We start from the raw sequence: 16388 nt of genomic DNA on the forward strand, positions 1-16388 counted from the left end.
TGTGGGGTGTACGTGTGTGTCTGTGTGCTTGCTTATAAGGGAAAAATGTGGACACAGAACACAATTTGGCCTCCGTTCTTGCCTCCATACCACTAAAGCTCACCGATTCTTACCATTTCACATGTTTTAGAAGAATTTTTCCTTAATTTCTAGACATTCTGAATAACTGGATTAAAAAAATCTGTCAGCAAAAGATAAAGGATCAAACCATGTTATATTAAAACTTTTACTAAATTACATAATGTGATCATCCCTAATGTACCACAGTATTTATTTCCTAGTTACAAACTATTTTCAAACAATAGGGAACATAATTTTATTTAGTTTGGTCATTTTGTAAGTATTATACAAAGAAGAAATATAGATCAGACCAAAAAATATTTCTGGTAACATGAGAACATGAGTTTCACAGAGAATTAATTTATTGTGCTGAGTGTTACAGTTTTTCACCCACAGGAATAGCATGGAGCAGTAGATGAATTTAAAAAGAAATTTTAAAAGATTTCTTGAAGAGTTTAAATAAAAGTGAAAACTAGTTAAAAAGCAGCATACAAAAAAATGCTCTCATTTCTGTTGTCTTCAGTGTGTAAGCATAGAAAGAATGGGATGTGGATGACTGTTAACAGCAGCCGTCTCCAAGGGGGTGGATGGTGGGTGATCTGGACTTCTTTATGTGCATCATATTTTCTGACATCCCTGTAATAAAGACGTAATAAAAGAGGGAGTCTTTTTGTAAGAAAAAAGTTGATTGCAAATAAAAACACTGTCATTGTTTTAACTCACTTTATAAAAAGATGCACCCGTCCCCCATGACCACAAGTAAGTTCTAGCTTCTCTATGATTTTCGGAAGGCTGATAAAAATTCAGAGTAAAGGGCCAGGTGCAGTGGCTCACGCCTGTAGTCCCAGTATTTTGGGAGGCCAAGGTGGGTGGATCACAAGGTCAGGAGTTCGAGTCCAACCTGGCCAACATGGTGAAACCCCATCTCTACTAAAAATACGAAAAATTAGCTGGGCATGATGACAGGCGCCTGTAACCCCAGTTACTCAGGAGGCCGAGGCAGGAGAATCATTTGAATCTGGGAGGCAGAGGTTGCAGTGAGCTGAGATTGTTCCACTGCACTCCGGCCTGGGTGACGAAAGTAAGACTCCATCTCAAAATATATATAACTACTTCTAAAAAGTAGGGCTGGTACTGCAACGGTTTTATCCAGGAAAAAAAAAAAGAGTAGAGCTGGAAGACAGGGTTATTCAAGATCAAATTTTGTGTTTTAGTTTATTCCTTTCAATTTTGTTCAAGTTATATATTTACGCATTTTTAATACTAAGATTTTTAGAAAATGCCAAACACTTTGTGAAAATTTAGTCTAATTTTCCACAACTCTTACATATGATGAATTTTAAAATTAAATTTTACTTATAATGAGGTCTTAGAAGGAAAAGTTACTTAATAATTTCTATGGAAATTTATTATACATAACATGTATTTTTTACAGACATATATAATATATAAAGAGTTGGTTACCAATTCTTTTTTTTTTTTTTTTTTTTTTTTTGAGATGGCATTTTGCTCTTGTTGCCTAGGCTGGAGTACAATGGTGCTATCTTGGCTCACAAAAACCTCTGCCTCCTGAGATCAAGTGATTCTCCTGCCTCAGCCTCCCAAGTAGCTGGGATTACAGGTATGCACAACCATGTCTTGGATAATTTTGTATTTTTAGTAGAGAGTAGAGTTTCTCATGTTGGTCAGGTTGGTCTCAAACTCCCGACCTCAGGTAATCTGCCCATCTTGGCCTCCCAAAGTGCTGGGATTATAGGCATGAGCCACCAAGGCTGGCCACCAATTCTTATGTATGTTTCAATTAACCAGAACACTCCTTTTCCAAACATTTTGAATAAATATACAAATTCAAAATGAGGAGGTTAATGTGGTTTTATTTGAAGGGCATATTTAATTATACAGTGTTTTGTTGATATTTATTTGTATCATTATTTGTTAGTGGTGTTATCTCATCTCTGCCTGCATTATGTTTTATGTTTCCTCTCTGCAATTGCATTGCACATCTTTAAGGGAAGGCACTTGCCTCACAAGCACTACAGCACCTAATACACATCAGGCACTCAGGATTTGCTGAATGTGTGAACTGATTAATAACAAAACTGTTACCACGTATTTGAGAGTATATATATATTCTTGATGCAGATCCACTGATAGTAAGGATAATGGGGGACTCTAAAAATTCAGAACTCTCAGTTTTACACCATGTGATGTTTAATTTTATGTGGCAACTTGACTAGGCCACAAGGTGCCCAGCTATTTGGTCAAACATTATTCTGAGTGTGTCAGTGGAGGAGTTTCTGGGTGACAGTAACATTTAAGTAGGTAGACGGAATAAAGCAGATTGCCCTCTCTAATGTGAGTAGGCCTCATTCAATCAGTAGAAGGCCTAAATATTAAATAGAACAAAAAGGCTGATCCTCCCTTAGGTAAGAGAGAATTCCTCCTGCCTGTATTAGAGCTGTCATGTTTTATTTTAAGACAGAGTCTCACTCTATTGCCAGGCTGGAGTGCAACGGCGCGTTCTCGGCTCACTGCAACCTTCAACTTCCTGGTTCAAGCGATTCTTCTGCCTCAGCCTCCCAAATAGCTGGAATTACAGGCACATGCCACCACGACCAGCTAATTTTTGTATTTTTAGTAGAGACAGGGTTTCACCATGTTGCCCAGGATGGTGTTGGTCTTCCTGACCTCCTGATCCACTCACTTCAGCCTCCCAAAGTGCTGGGATTGCCGGCATGAGCCACTGCTCCTGGCCACATTTTATTTTGTATATGTTTATTTTATTTACTTATTGAGATGGAGTCTCGCTCTGTCACCCAGGCTGGAGTGTACTGGCATGATTTCGGCTCATTGCAACCTCCACCACTACACCCATCCACAAATACTAGCAGGGCATGGTACCATTTGCCTGTAGTCCCAGCTACTCTGGAGGCTGAGGCAGGAGGATCGCCTGAGGCCAGGAGCTCGAGGTTGCAGTGAGCTATGATGGGGCCACTGCACTCCAGCCTGGGCAACACAATGAGACATCGTCTCAAAAAAAAAGAAAAAAAAAAAAGAATTTATTTCATCCCTTATGAGAAAAACCAAAGCCATCTGAAAATATCTGGGAAACAGGTGATTTTTGAGGAGGAGATCATGAGATGAACTTAAACTTTCAGAAAAAAGAACAATTTAATGATAAAGTCTAAAGGGAGCATATGCAGACAGTGTATACTTATGCAAAGAAATGGAGAATGAAAAATTTTAAAAATCACAATACGTTTCTATTGTATGTTGGGCTCATTTGATATGTGCAACATCTCCATGCAGTGATAGCAACGGTCTTATTTTATTGATGAGAAATGTGAGGCTTAGAGGCTTCAGTAATTTTAGAATCCAAGAGTCCATACCACGGGAACACACCACCTTTCATCCATGTCTCTTACACGTTCTGCTTTTCTTGGATATTCTTCTCATTGTGTTCACTACCTTCTATACAGTTCCAACACAACAGTCGTTGTGTTTTTCTCAATAAAAGTGAATTATTATGTAAGCCATAGGGTAGACTTTTTCTCTGTTTCTGTGAGAGATATCCATTGCTTGCAGAGTGATTCTTCTGGCCCCCAGTGGCCCACAGTGAGGGTTCTATGGAACCAGTGAGGAAATAGAGAGCTGTGCCTCTGCCTCTTACAGACACTGCTTCTCAGACCTTTGGCTAAAGCAACTGTGCTTGAAGCCAAAGCTTGCAAACAAAACCAAAGACATGTAAACAATTGTTGGTATGGAGGGTATGTTTTTAAATTTGCATCTGAAGGCCTTTAGGTGATACACACTTGACTGCCTCTGACATTTGAAATACTTCTGTGGCCCCTGAAGGCATCTGAACTTGCAGCTCCAGAAGCAGGTCTTTACCGCTAGGGCTCTGGGTTTGTTCCCAAGCTGCACTGAATGGAGAGAGTAGGCGGCTGAGGGTAGAATCAAACATTGTACCCCTTATCTTGCTGTTCAGTTCTCTTAAACTTCACTGTGGCTGGGATTCCGTGTGTCACTTCCTGGGAGAAGGGAACAACCTCGGGAGGACGCATCTCCAGCTTTCGGAGGGAACTCTGCCGGCATCTCTCGTTTCCCATCTCTTCTCTCCGTTTAACCCTTTCCCCTTTACTATCCCATTCCCTAATTTTTTCCCAGGACTTTCACCCCTCCCTAAAGAAATTATCAAGTAAATTCAATTCCACAATCCCAGGCATGGAATACCAATACCAATAACAACAGTTAACATGGATTTATAGTTAACAATAGTGAACATGGTTTATACTACATGCCAGGCACTATGTGCTTAATGCTTTAGTATTTCATATGATGCTCAAGGGAATTATTATTATTATTTTTCTTTTTTTCTGAGAGGGAGTCTAGCTCTGTGGCCCAGGCTGGAGTGCAGTGGTGCGATCTTGGCTCACTGCAACCTCCACCTCCTAAGTTCAAGCGATTCTCCTGCCTCAGCCTCTCAAGCAAGAAGCTGAGACTAAAGGTACATGCCACCATGCCTAGCTAATTTTTTGTATTTTTAGTAGAGATGAGGTTTCACTGTGTTAGCCAGGATGGTCTTGGTCTCCTAATTTCGTGATCTACCCGCCTTGGCCTCCCAAAGTGCTGGGATTACAGGCATGAGCTACCGCGCCCAGCCAGGAATTATGAATTCTATTTTATGTTTGAAGAAGCTGAAGCTCTGGATGAAGAATGACATTCTGGTGCCATAAGGCTTTAAGATTCTGATCTAGACCTCCTGTCCTGGGCTTTCCACCGCAATATCAGCTCTTCTTTCTCCTCCAGCCATCCGGATCCATCTTCTGCTGTGAAGAAGAGAGAGCTGGATTCTGACTCAGGCTGTGAAGGTCTGCCTCAGGGAGGGAAGGATTAGGAAGTGGGGAGGCAGAGGACAGAGGAGGTGAGAGTCTTTCTCCCAGGCTGCAACCCCTCCACCTACCCTCCCCTAACACCTCCTCTGCAAAACCGAACACATCCTGCAACACAAAGACTCATCTCCCTCTGAAACTTCACCTGGAGGTCTAGAATACAAACAGAAAGTCATATTCTTCCCATTAACATAACTTTGACTTTATTTCTTACAAATGAATATCCTCATCTTATTAGGTCTATAAAGCATTGCCCTGTCGTTTCCCCAAATAACATCATGAAGCATCCCATAACACAAGGCCCCAATCATCTTTCCCAGGAGGGGAGATGGGGAAAGAAAGAGAGAATGGAGAAAAGAGTCTCCATGTTCCCTTTCATGGTATAAATGTATGATACATTTTGATTCAGCTTTGATGCCTTTTTAATATTATCTTCAGAACTACACATGAAAGAGGGAAAATAGCCCCCCAAAAATAAATCCTGATATAGAGTCCCAGAAATCCAGGAATACCCAGAGATATCAAATGTACGAGGGTGGGCTGGGCACAGTGGCTCATGCCTGTAATCCCAGCACTTTGGGAAGGTGAGGTGGGTGGATCACTTGAGGTCAGCAGTTTGAGACCAGCCTGGCCAACATGGTGAAACTCCATCTCTAATGAAAATACAAAAATTAGCCAGGTGTGGTGGCGTGCGCCTGTAGTCCCAGCTACTTGGGAGGCTGAGGCAGGATAATCACTTTAACCTGGGAGACGGAGGTTGCAGTGAACTGAGATTGCACCACTGTACTATAGCCTGGGTGACAGACTGAGAGTTTGTCTCAAAACAAACAAACAAAAAAAAAGACAAATGTAGGAGGACGCTGGCTTCTGTTCATGAAGACAGGGCCTGTGTAAGCTTGCTAAGTGACCCAGCCTCCTGCTCCCTGGATGTCATCCATGTGATGGCAACCACGGTGGCTTATCAAAGGTAATAAAATAATAATATAAATAAGATAAAATAAAATAAGAAAAATAAGCAAGGCATACATGCATTCATACATTTATAATGTATTCAGGGCCAAAAATCTATTCAAAACTAATTGCTAAGCACATTAACAGACTAACTGCATTGTCTGGAAATTGTTGTTTAGTTATGGGTAACATAATGCAGTGTGTTAAATACAAACTATTGTTGACCCTAGAGGAACTTTTATTTAAGAAGAGAGAGAAATTATGCCTTAAAGCATTCATTTTTTTAAGTGGTCTACCATCTGCTTGGGTGAAAGACTATATAAAGGCCGGTAATTACCATTATCACTAATTATCTGTCACTAGAAATCTTTTTCAGTTTACCATTAGCATTAAATTTAAAGCAAGACGCAGGCTTATTAAATCCTAGAGTAGCTCTGTGTTCTCTGCAGAGACATTCAGTTTACAAAACACTTTGATATTCTAATGTGGACTTTAAGACCCAACATATAGTATCCAAGTCAGCTTATCTCTGTACACAGGCTTATTAAATCCTAGAGTAGATCTGTATTCTGTACAGAGACATACAGTTTACAAAACACTCTGATATTCTAATGTGAACTTTAAGGCCCAACATACAGTATCCAAGTCTACTGTACCTCTGTACATGAAACTGCCTGTCCAGTCTTTGGAACCAGAGGGCTCTATAATCTGGAATCTGTTAGGTTCTAGGCAAATGGCCAATTATCAGACAGATTCTGGTAACTGTTAGAGGATTAACAGATATGTCTAGAGGAGATTCTGCCCCTGGCGTGGAGGTCAAAATCCTTTACAACTCTAAGATTCAGTGATTCTGGGTCATGAAAGAAAAAGATTATATGTGTTTAACAGATGGTGGGTGAAACACTCACGCACTCACCTTGCACCATTCACACAAATGCTTAGAACAGTAGTCGGCCTGTGGAAGAAGCCCTATAAATGCTGCTGCCGCCGCTGCTGTTGTCATTGTTATTTGTCGTTGCTGTGGGATGGCTTTTGGCTTCTTGGTTTGGTTTTTTAATTAGGTCATTTGTAGTGATCTACTAGTTTTGTTTTAAAAGCGTTGAGATACCAGATAGTCTTTTTTTCCCCTAGCTTACTAAGTAGTCTCTTATTCTAGTTGCCTTATTTCTACATTGTTTTATTTTTTGGCTTCATTTCTCTTTCAATGCACTATAAAATCCAATTGACCTACTACTTGACTCTGGATCGTAGGGTTTACTCAGGAACCAAAGAATATTTTCTAAAAAAAAATGGCAGCTTCCCTCCATGGTGTAACCTAAGACATTGGAAACACCCTTAAAAATCTAAATGCCTCAGTCTAGCATTTAAATGCCCTTGACAATCTGATGCCAGAACGTATTTCCAGCCTCATTACCTTACGGTTGCCTATGTAAATCTTGGGCTACAATAACATCCAGACTATGTAACGACCCTTGAACATCAGAGTCTAATTCATCTAGAAAATTTACTGAATACATATGTATAAAATGTCTTTGTTTCGTGCCTTTGTTGGTGCCATTTCCTCTCGCAGTACTTAATTCTTCCATATTTTACCCACCCGTTAAGGCTGCAGTAGATATGTCTTAAGAAATGTATTTGCCCAAACTCCCTTCCCTGGAAACTGCCATGCCTCACCTCAGTCCACTAGAGCTGCTAAAGGAATGGGCAGAGGTGACCAAGTGTTGATCATGTGTTCCCACTCCTACTTTCAGATGAATTAATCATGTTAGGTGCACGGCTGACCCAAATTCGACCAATCAGATTTTTCTCCCGGGAATCTGGAGATTAACAGAGCCGTTCAACATAGAAAGCTTTGTGAAAGCTCACGTAGGGTCTGTTCATGAGTCAACATTATGCCAAACCGAAGTCATGGACAAGACAAAACTATGGATGATCAGAGACCAAAAGTAAGCAAAGAAAGTCAGTTTGCCAAACGAAGGGAGCGTAGTTGAAAAACGATGCACAGAAGAAGGATCGTGCAGTCACATAAAGAAGCAGCAGCTATGATCCTCAGCAGCAGCTCTGATCCTCAGCAGCAGCTCTCCAATTTCCAGCTCCATTCCCAACTGTGTCTCACTTACGTGAACATGCCGTAGCCTAAAAATAAACCTCTTTCTACTGAAATTAATTGGAGTGGGTTTCCATCCCTTACAACCATTGAGTTTTGCCTTTAAAAAAAATACCCCTGCTCCAATGACAACTTTTTCTTTACAATCATCCCAGCTGAGATGATTCTTGCCTTGCTCTGCTATCTTGTCATGACCTGCCTGCTTCCCTATTCTCATTGCCTTCTATTCACTGCCTCCCCATCTAGAGGTTTAACTCCCCATCCTAAGCCCTGGGATAGATGTTCACTATCCGAGGAAATTGGAGAAGGCGCTCAATCGCCTAGCAATACTCTGATCAAAGTTAAACCAGATAGATTAGTTCGCTCCCATGACCAAACTCCCATCTCTCCCCTTGCTTTGATAATTTGGTATGTGAGCTCCTCCTAAATTGATCCTACCTTGACCTGACCAGTTGCTTTCTGAAACCCCAGTTCTAAGGCGAGGGACTCTGCTGGGCCTCCCTAACCTTGTGAAACTGCTGGCGTTAGAGCAGTGGTTCTCAACCTGGAGCGATTTTGCCCCCAGGCGTATTTCCACAAAGTCTTTTATCACAACCTGAAGGGGAGAGTGCTGCCAGCATCTAATGGGTAGAAACCAGGGATGCTGGTAAACATCCTACAATGCACAGGGCAGCCTCCAACAACAGGGAATTGCCCAGCCCCAAAAGTCAATAATGCAGAAGTTGAGAAGCCCTACTTTCAAGTACTGGGCAAATGACCTTGAGCAAGTTATTTAACAATTTTATGTTTCAGAATCTCCCTCTGTAAAAATACAGATATATTTCCTATAAGGGTATCATAGGACTGAACACAGTGCCTTTGGAACTTTAAGTATTCTGTCATAATTATTTTTGCACAGTGAAAATAAACGTGTTAAATGCTTACGCTATTAATAATCCTTTCCGTATTCTAGCTATACTTTGAAATTGGAAAAACTCTTGGCAAAGATGAATTCCATGTTTACTAATCCAACCTTTCAGAATCCTAAAGCCTTTGATCATATACTCCTCTTGATTTTTTAGTTTGTTGTTTTTTTTTGTTTTTTTTTTTGTTTGTTTGTTTGTTTTTCTTACTTTGTCTCCTAGGCTGAAGTGCAGTGACGAAATCTCAGCTCACTGCAACCTCCGCCTCCCGAGTTCAAGCGATTCTCCTGCTTCAGCCTACTGAGCAGCTGGGACTACAGGTGCGTGCCACTACACCCAGTTAATTTTTGTATTTTTAGTAGAGCCTTATTGGCCAGGCTGGTCTTGAACTCCTGACCTTGTGATCCACCTGCCTCAGCCTCCCAAAGTGCTGGGGTTTCAGGAGTTAGCCACCATGCCTGGCCCTCCTCTTGATTTTTTTAAAGTAACATTTTTAAAGTAAATTATTTTTATTGGGGTAAAATATACATAATATTAAATGCACTATTTTAATGATTTTTAAGTATATCGTTCAGTGTATTAAGTATATTTATATTGTTAAGTAAACATCACTCTCATCCAGCTCCAAAATGCTCTTCATCTTACAAAACTGAAACTCTATACCCATTAAACGGTAATCCCTCATTTCCCCACCTCCTAACCCCTGGCAACCACTATTCCATTTTCTGTTACTGTGACCTTGACTACTCTAAGTGCCTCATATAAATGGAATTATACAGCATTAGTCTTTTTTTGATTGGCTTATTTCCCTTTTACAAATTTTTTAAATTTTTATTTTTATTTTTTTGAGATAGAATTTCACTCTTGTCGCCCAAGCTGGAGTGCAATGGCATGATCTCAGCTCATTGGAACCTCTACCTCCTGGGTTTAAGTGATTCTCCTGCCTCAGCCTCCCAAGTAGCTGGGATTACAGGCACCTGTCACCACACCCTGCTAGTTTTTGTATTTTTCGCAGAGATGGGGTTTCACCATGTTGGCCAGGCTGGTCTTGAACTCCTGACCTCAGGTGATCTGCCTGCCTTGGCCTCCCAAAGTGTTAGGAATACAGGCGTGAGCCATCATGCCCAGCCTGGCTTACTTCCTTTAGCATAATGTTCTCAAGGTTCATCTGTGTTGCAGCATGTGTCAGGAGTTCATTCCTTTTTCCAGCTAAATAATACTCCACAAATAAGTAAATGTGTACTATATTATGCTTATTCATTGATCCACAGTGGATATTTAGGGTGTATCTACATTTTAGCTATTGTGAATAATGCTTCTGTGAACATGAGTGTACAGATATCTCTTCAAGAGCCTGCTTTTAATTCCTTGGGGTATACACCCAGAAGTGGAATTGCTGGATCATACAGTAATTCCATTTTTAGTGCTTTAAGAAACTGCCATACTATTTTTTTTTTTTTTTTGAGACAGACTTTCACTCTGTCACCAGGCTAGAGTGCAGTGGTGTCATCTTGCCTCACTGCAACCTCTGTCTACCAGGTTCCAGCAATTCTCCTGCCTCAGCCTCCCGAGTAGCTGGGACTATAGGCATGCACCACCATGCCCAGCTAATTTTTGTATTTTTTAGTAGAGATGGGGTGGCCATGTTGGCCAGGCTGGTCTCAATATCCTGACCTTGTAATCCGCCCGCTTCGGCCTCCCAAAGTGCTAGGATTACAGGTGTGAGCCGCTGCACCCAGCCCATACTATTTTTTAATGGTGGCCATACCATTTTACAATCCCACCAACAGTGCACAAGGGTTCTGATTTTTCTACATCCTTTCCAACAATTGTTATTTTGTTTCATTTGTTATTTTTTTATGGTAGCTGTCCTAATATGTGTGAGGTAGTATCTCACTGTGTTTTTTATTTGCATTTTCCTGAAGATTAATGTTAAGCATGTTTTCATATGCAAATTGGCCATTTGTATGTCTTTTTTGGAGAACTGTCTATTCAACTGCTTTGCCCATTTTTGAATTGGGTTGTTTGGTTTTTGTTGTTGTTTTTAGAAGTTCCCCATATATGCTAGATGTTAATCCTTTATCAGATATATGATTTGCAAGCATTTTCTCCATTCCATGGGTTATCTTTTACTCTGTTTTGTGTCTTTTGATGCACAAAATGTTTAAATTTTCATAAAGTTCAGTTTGTCTATTTTTTCTTTCGTTGCCTGCACTTTTGGTGTTATATCCAAGAAATCATCATCAAATTGAATGTTGTGAAGATTTTGTCCAATGTTTTCTTTCTTTCTTTCTTCCTCCTTTCTTTCTCTCTCTCTCTCTTTCTTTCTTTCCTTTTTTTTTTTTTTTTGAGACAGAGTTTCACTCTTATTGCCCAGGCTGGAATGCATGATTTTGGCTCACGGAAACCTCCACCTCCTGGGTTCAAGTGATTCTACTGCCTGGGTCTCCCGAGTAGCTAAGATTACAAGCACACACCACCACGCCCCGCTAATTTTTTGTACTTTTAGTGGAAACAGGGTTTCTCCATGTTGGTCAGGCTGGTCTCGAACTCCCAACCTCAGGTGATCAGCCCACACCAGCCTCCCAAAGTGCTGAGATTACAGGTGTGAGCCACTGTGCCCAGCCTTGTCAAATGTTTTCTTGCAAGAGTTTTATAGTTCATTTATATTATTCCTTTCAATTTATTTTTAGAGCTTTATTTTTCCAGATAAAGTCTTCAGCCTAAACATGTCCTAGGTAAAATACACACAGATAAATTACCCGTTGACAAAACCCAAAGATGATTCATGTGTGCACGCACACACATGTTTTAGGATATCACTTGCCACTAGAAATAGAAAAAGCTTTTAATAGCAGTACAGAAATAATGCTTCTGTGAACATGGGTGTACAAAGCTCTCTATATATATTCTCTCTATATATATGTGTATATGTACACACATACACACACACACACACATGCACGCACACACACACACACACACACACACTCTAGATAGAACAGGCTAAACTGCTAAGAAAACCAAAAAAATATATAGCAGTTCAAACAAAAAAAAGATGATTTCTTGCTTAACATCCAAAATGAATATATCCAACTGACAGCAGGCTTTCTTCAACGTGATGCTTCAGAGACCCATGCTCCTTCCTTCTTGTGCTTTTTTTTTTCTCTGACACAGGGTCTCACTATGTTACCCAGGATGAACTTGAACTCCTGAGCTCAAGCAATCCTCCCACCTCAGCCTCCCTAGCAGCTAGGAAATATTTATGCCATCTTTAACACATGGCTTCCAAGGCTGCCATGTCCCTTTGTGCCAAGCTGGTGAGAGGGGATGGAGGAGCCACACTTGCTTGCTTTTTTTTTTTGGAGATGGAGTCTTGCATTGTTGCCCAGGCTGGAGTGCAATGGCATTATCTTGGCTCACTGCAACTTCCTCTTCCCGGGTTCAAGTGATTCTCCTTCCTCAGCCTCCTGAGTAGCTGAGATTATAGGCACCCACCACCATGCCTAGCTAATTTCTTTGTATTTTTGGTAGAGGTGGGGTTTCACTACATTGCCTAGGCTGGTCTTGAACTCCTGACTTCATGATCTGCCCTCTTTGACTTCCCAAAGTGCTGGGATTACAGGAGTGAGCCACTGCGTCCAGCCCCATACCTGCTTCTTAACCACCTTATTTTGGAAGTAGCACATATAGCTTCTACTCTTAAGTCTGGCAATAACTAGTCACCTGGTCATTCCTAGATGCAAGGCAGCTGGGAAATGCAGCCCCTGCTAGCGCAGCTGCCTTCCAGTGACTGTTCTGTGTCTGCACTGTCCAACAGGGTAGCCATCATGTGGCTATTGGGCACTTGGAATTTGGCTCATCCAAGTTGAGATGGACTGTTGTAAAACACACACCAGAATTTAATGACTTAGCATAAAAATAAGAATGTAAACATCTCGCTGATAATTTTTATATTGATTACATATTGAAACAGCAATATTACATATATATAGGGTTAAATAAAATATATTTAAAAGATTGATTTCACCTGTCTTTAAAAATATTCTTAATGTAGCTACCAGAAAATTTTAAATTACACATGTGTCTTGCATTCTATTCCTACTGGATACTATTATAGAAATTAGCTTTCTCTGTTACACAGATTATCTATCTTAATAGAATCAGGATAGAAAATACATATGGGCCACACGCAGAACTACAAGGAGAAATTGGAAAGGTCTTTGAAATCAAAATGAGTCCACTCTCTTTTTCTTTCTTCCTCCCTCTGCCACTGAAGCTGCATGGTCACTGGTCTTTATCTGACTACCTACTGGTTTGTCCATTTTTCCTTTCTCTGCCTGTATGTGTGTGTCTCTCTCTTCCTTTATCTCTTTCATCTCTGTTGCAATCCACTGTGTCCAGGAAGATGGGGTCATGTGGCTTGCTGCCCATTCACCAATGGGAACAGGTTCTCAGGAATAGGGCACAGCTAGGTCAGACAAACTGATTGACATGTTTGCTTAGCATATAAAATGTGTAAACACTATGTGGGCTTGGCAGCTGTCAACATTCCCCAGTTTTTGCACTTAACAGACTATATTTGCTTTGAGGCCTTTTTTAAGTACTCTGTGTTGAATAGGTGACACATCTAATCTGAGAGTATATTATTTAATTCATGTCATCACTAAAGAAAACATGTAACTAATCTTTTACTGGGGCTTGTACCAGTGCCCAGAAATAGTCAGCATCACTGACAAGCCTCGAATTTCCAACAGCGTACCTTGAACTCAATGCATATTCATATTATAACAGATTTCACCCATTAGAGCAGGCTCACCATATGCATCAATTATATGAGGGTATAAACTTAATAAATGGGTGACATACTCCCAAATATAACTTTCCTGTAGGTCTGGAACTTTGAAATTTTAGTGTCGTTTTCTGTAGTTTAAGAAATGTATCCAAGCGGCCCCTGTTAAAACATATATATGTGACCTAGAGACATTATTAGATTACCAGATGCTTTTACATCATCAGCAAGTATTTTTGTGCTAGACATCATCCTAAATCCATTCTCATCATTAACAATTTATCAGAAATAGATTTTTTGAATATTAGCTTTCCCCAGATAAAAAATGGGGCCCATAAAAAATGGAATGACAAGTAGTAACTTTTGTAGAAAGACAAGATTTGATTCACTTCAGAATATGCCATGAGAAATGAGCTTTAGTGGGATGCTGCAGAGGAGTTCCAAATAGCTCAGGTGTGGACTAGGACCCTGGGCATTTGGGAGGGAAGGGAGGTAGGAGATGGTACAGAAAGGGGAGGCAGTGGTGGCCCCAAAAACGCTTTTTGCCTACTTTACCATTCTGATGGAACTTGAGCTTTGACAATGATACTCTTCTTTGCTGCTCCATTTCATGGCCCTGCTTTGGGACTATGATCTTCAAAGTCAGCAGGAGTCTTCTAAGTTCCTCAGGGTCTTTTGGGCTGGTCTCAATAAAGGGATGACCTTCCATAAATGAGCTAATGAATAGCAAAGGGAAATAATTCAATCAATTATTACTGCATTATTTTATAACCACATATATGCACTAAAAGACTATTTAAAACATTAAGACACTTCTTAACATCCATAAATCTGTAATAAAATTTGAACTTATTTTTAAAACTTGGGTTTAGCATTTCACTGAATTTCATTAATTTTTCCTCCCTAATAGCCTGAGTATTCTGTTTAAGGTAACATCATTTGGTTCATATTATCTATAGGTATATATATATTTCTTTCACATATATTAATATATATTATTAAGCTCATATTGAGCAGGAAGGAAAATGGCTAGGAAATTTCAAGAAATAAAAATTGTGTCATAGTGTATATGGATTAAATTTATAGGAAGCTTTATTCTACCTTTTACTCAGAAAAATTTTCTAGGTCAATAAGACATCAAAGGTTTTTTAAAAGTTGACTAATGGATTAAAAGAAAGCTTATAGGTTTTTACAACTCTTTGTGGTTCATAATAAAAATTAAAAACCATTGAATAGAGTTCAAATTTAAGATGTTTAAGGTGAAAAAAACTAACTAAAAAAAGCATTTTATTAAAATTTTATTGCAAAAAATTATGACTAATGCAAAAAATTAATGAATGCAGAAAATTATGACTAATTTTATTTTGGCTTAAACACTGATACAATATTTATAGAAAAATTATAATTTTCTTAGTGTTTATTATTATTATTATTTTTTGAGACTAAGTCTTGCTCTGTCACCCAGGCTGGAGTGCAGTGGCTCAGTCTCGGCTTACTGCAAGTTCCACCTCTCAGGTTCAAGCGATTCTCCTGCCTCAGCCTCAGGCGGAGCTCAGACTACTGGCCAGTGCCACCACGCCCGGCAATTTTTTTTTTTTTTGTATTTTTTGTATTTTTAGTAGAGACAGGGTTTCACCGTGTTAGCCAGGATGGCCTTGATCTCCTAACCTCATGATCCACCTGCCTTGGCCTCCTAAAGTGCTGGGATTACAGGCATGAGCTACCGCACCCAGCCAATTTTCTTAGCTTTTAACAATATTCACTTATATATTGTGTTAAGATATCCTCAGACAAAAAAAGAATACCTATGTGAGCAACTGCAAAAATGAAAGGGTTTGGGGAAATTTCTTTAGCCAATTTCCTTAATATAACGACTTGGATAATATGTAAGAGTGGCTAGGATCTTTAAATAAGAGGTCAAGAGTTAAGACAGAGCACACCAAGAGGACTATTTGCTTATTAAACTAAAAGGGAGAATAAAAAAAGAATGTTACTAAGGTAGGAAACAGGCAAATCTATAGACCTCTGAGGAGTTGGTTTCTGTAAATACGGGCCTCTTTCCCAGTAAACTGTCATTTCCTACCTGTGCTGTTTAGCTTAATAGTAGAATTTTACCATAATCGAAAGTTAAGTAAGGCTTACTAAAATTCTTGAGTGTTTTGTTTTGGTGAATTCCATCGTGACTACGACGCCGATTTGTGGGAGTCTGACATAAATGATACATAATGTTGGAAAATTGAGTTTAAAATACACTTCTCTTTTATATTCTCATTCCCATAATGGAACAGAAAATTGAGCCTAATGCTGCTTTGTTACTGACACTTCAAAAAAGATCTAATTAGTTTCTCTGACAAAGCAGTAAATCTTTAAATTAAAGAGTTCAGGAGTGCTGAGCCCCATAAATTCCCTAAGGAAATTTAAATAGGAGTACGTTTTAAACACATCCTTCCTGGTGCTTCCAATGAGGCAGCCAGTGCTGTCCCCTGACATCAAACATCAATATATCTTGAATATAGACGATTCAATCACAGGCATGTAATATTAATAAAATAAAATTCCATGATGTTAAGGAATTAGAAGTCAATCTCCAGAATGCTGGAGAATGAGACAGAAAAGATGTCAACAAATACAAAAGGTCACGTTCTTCTATAACAATAAAAAAACAGTATTTTTTTTTTTTTTTT

General features: G+C 39.6%; 1 long non-coding RNA gene across 1 annotated transcript in view; it reads right to left on the reverse strand.

Annotated features, from left to right (window-relative positions):
- Window positions 1-362: 362 nt before the first annotated feature.
- Window positions 363-16388, reverse strand: part of LOC108304712 — a 40086-nt gene continuing 24060 nt past the window's right edge. The window contains exons 3-4 of the long non-coding RNA XR_005200373.1: window positions 14260-14420; window positions 363-696 (exon numbers count right to left, since the gene is read on the reverse strand). This is a non-coding gene — a long non-coding RNA (uncharacterized LOC108304712). The remainder of the gene's footprint in view (window positions 697-14259; window positions 14421-16388) is intronic.

Source organism: Cebus imitator, unplaced genomic scaffold, assembly GCF_001604975.1.
Source record: "Cebus imitator isolate Cc_AM_T3 unplaced genomic scaffold, Cebus_imitator-1.0 Scaffold57, whole genome shotgun sequence".
Lineage (NCBI taxonomy): Eukaryota > Metazoa > Chordata > Mammalia > Primates > Cebidae > Cebus > Cebus imitator.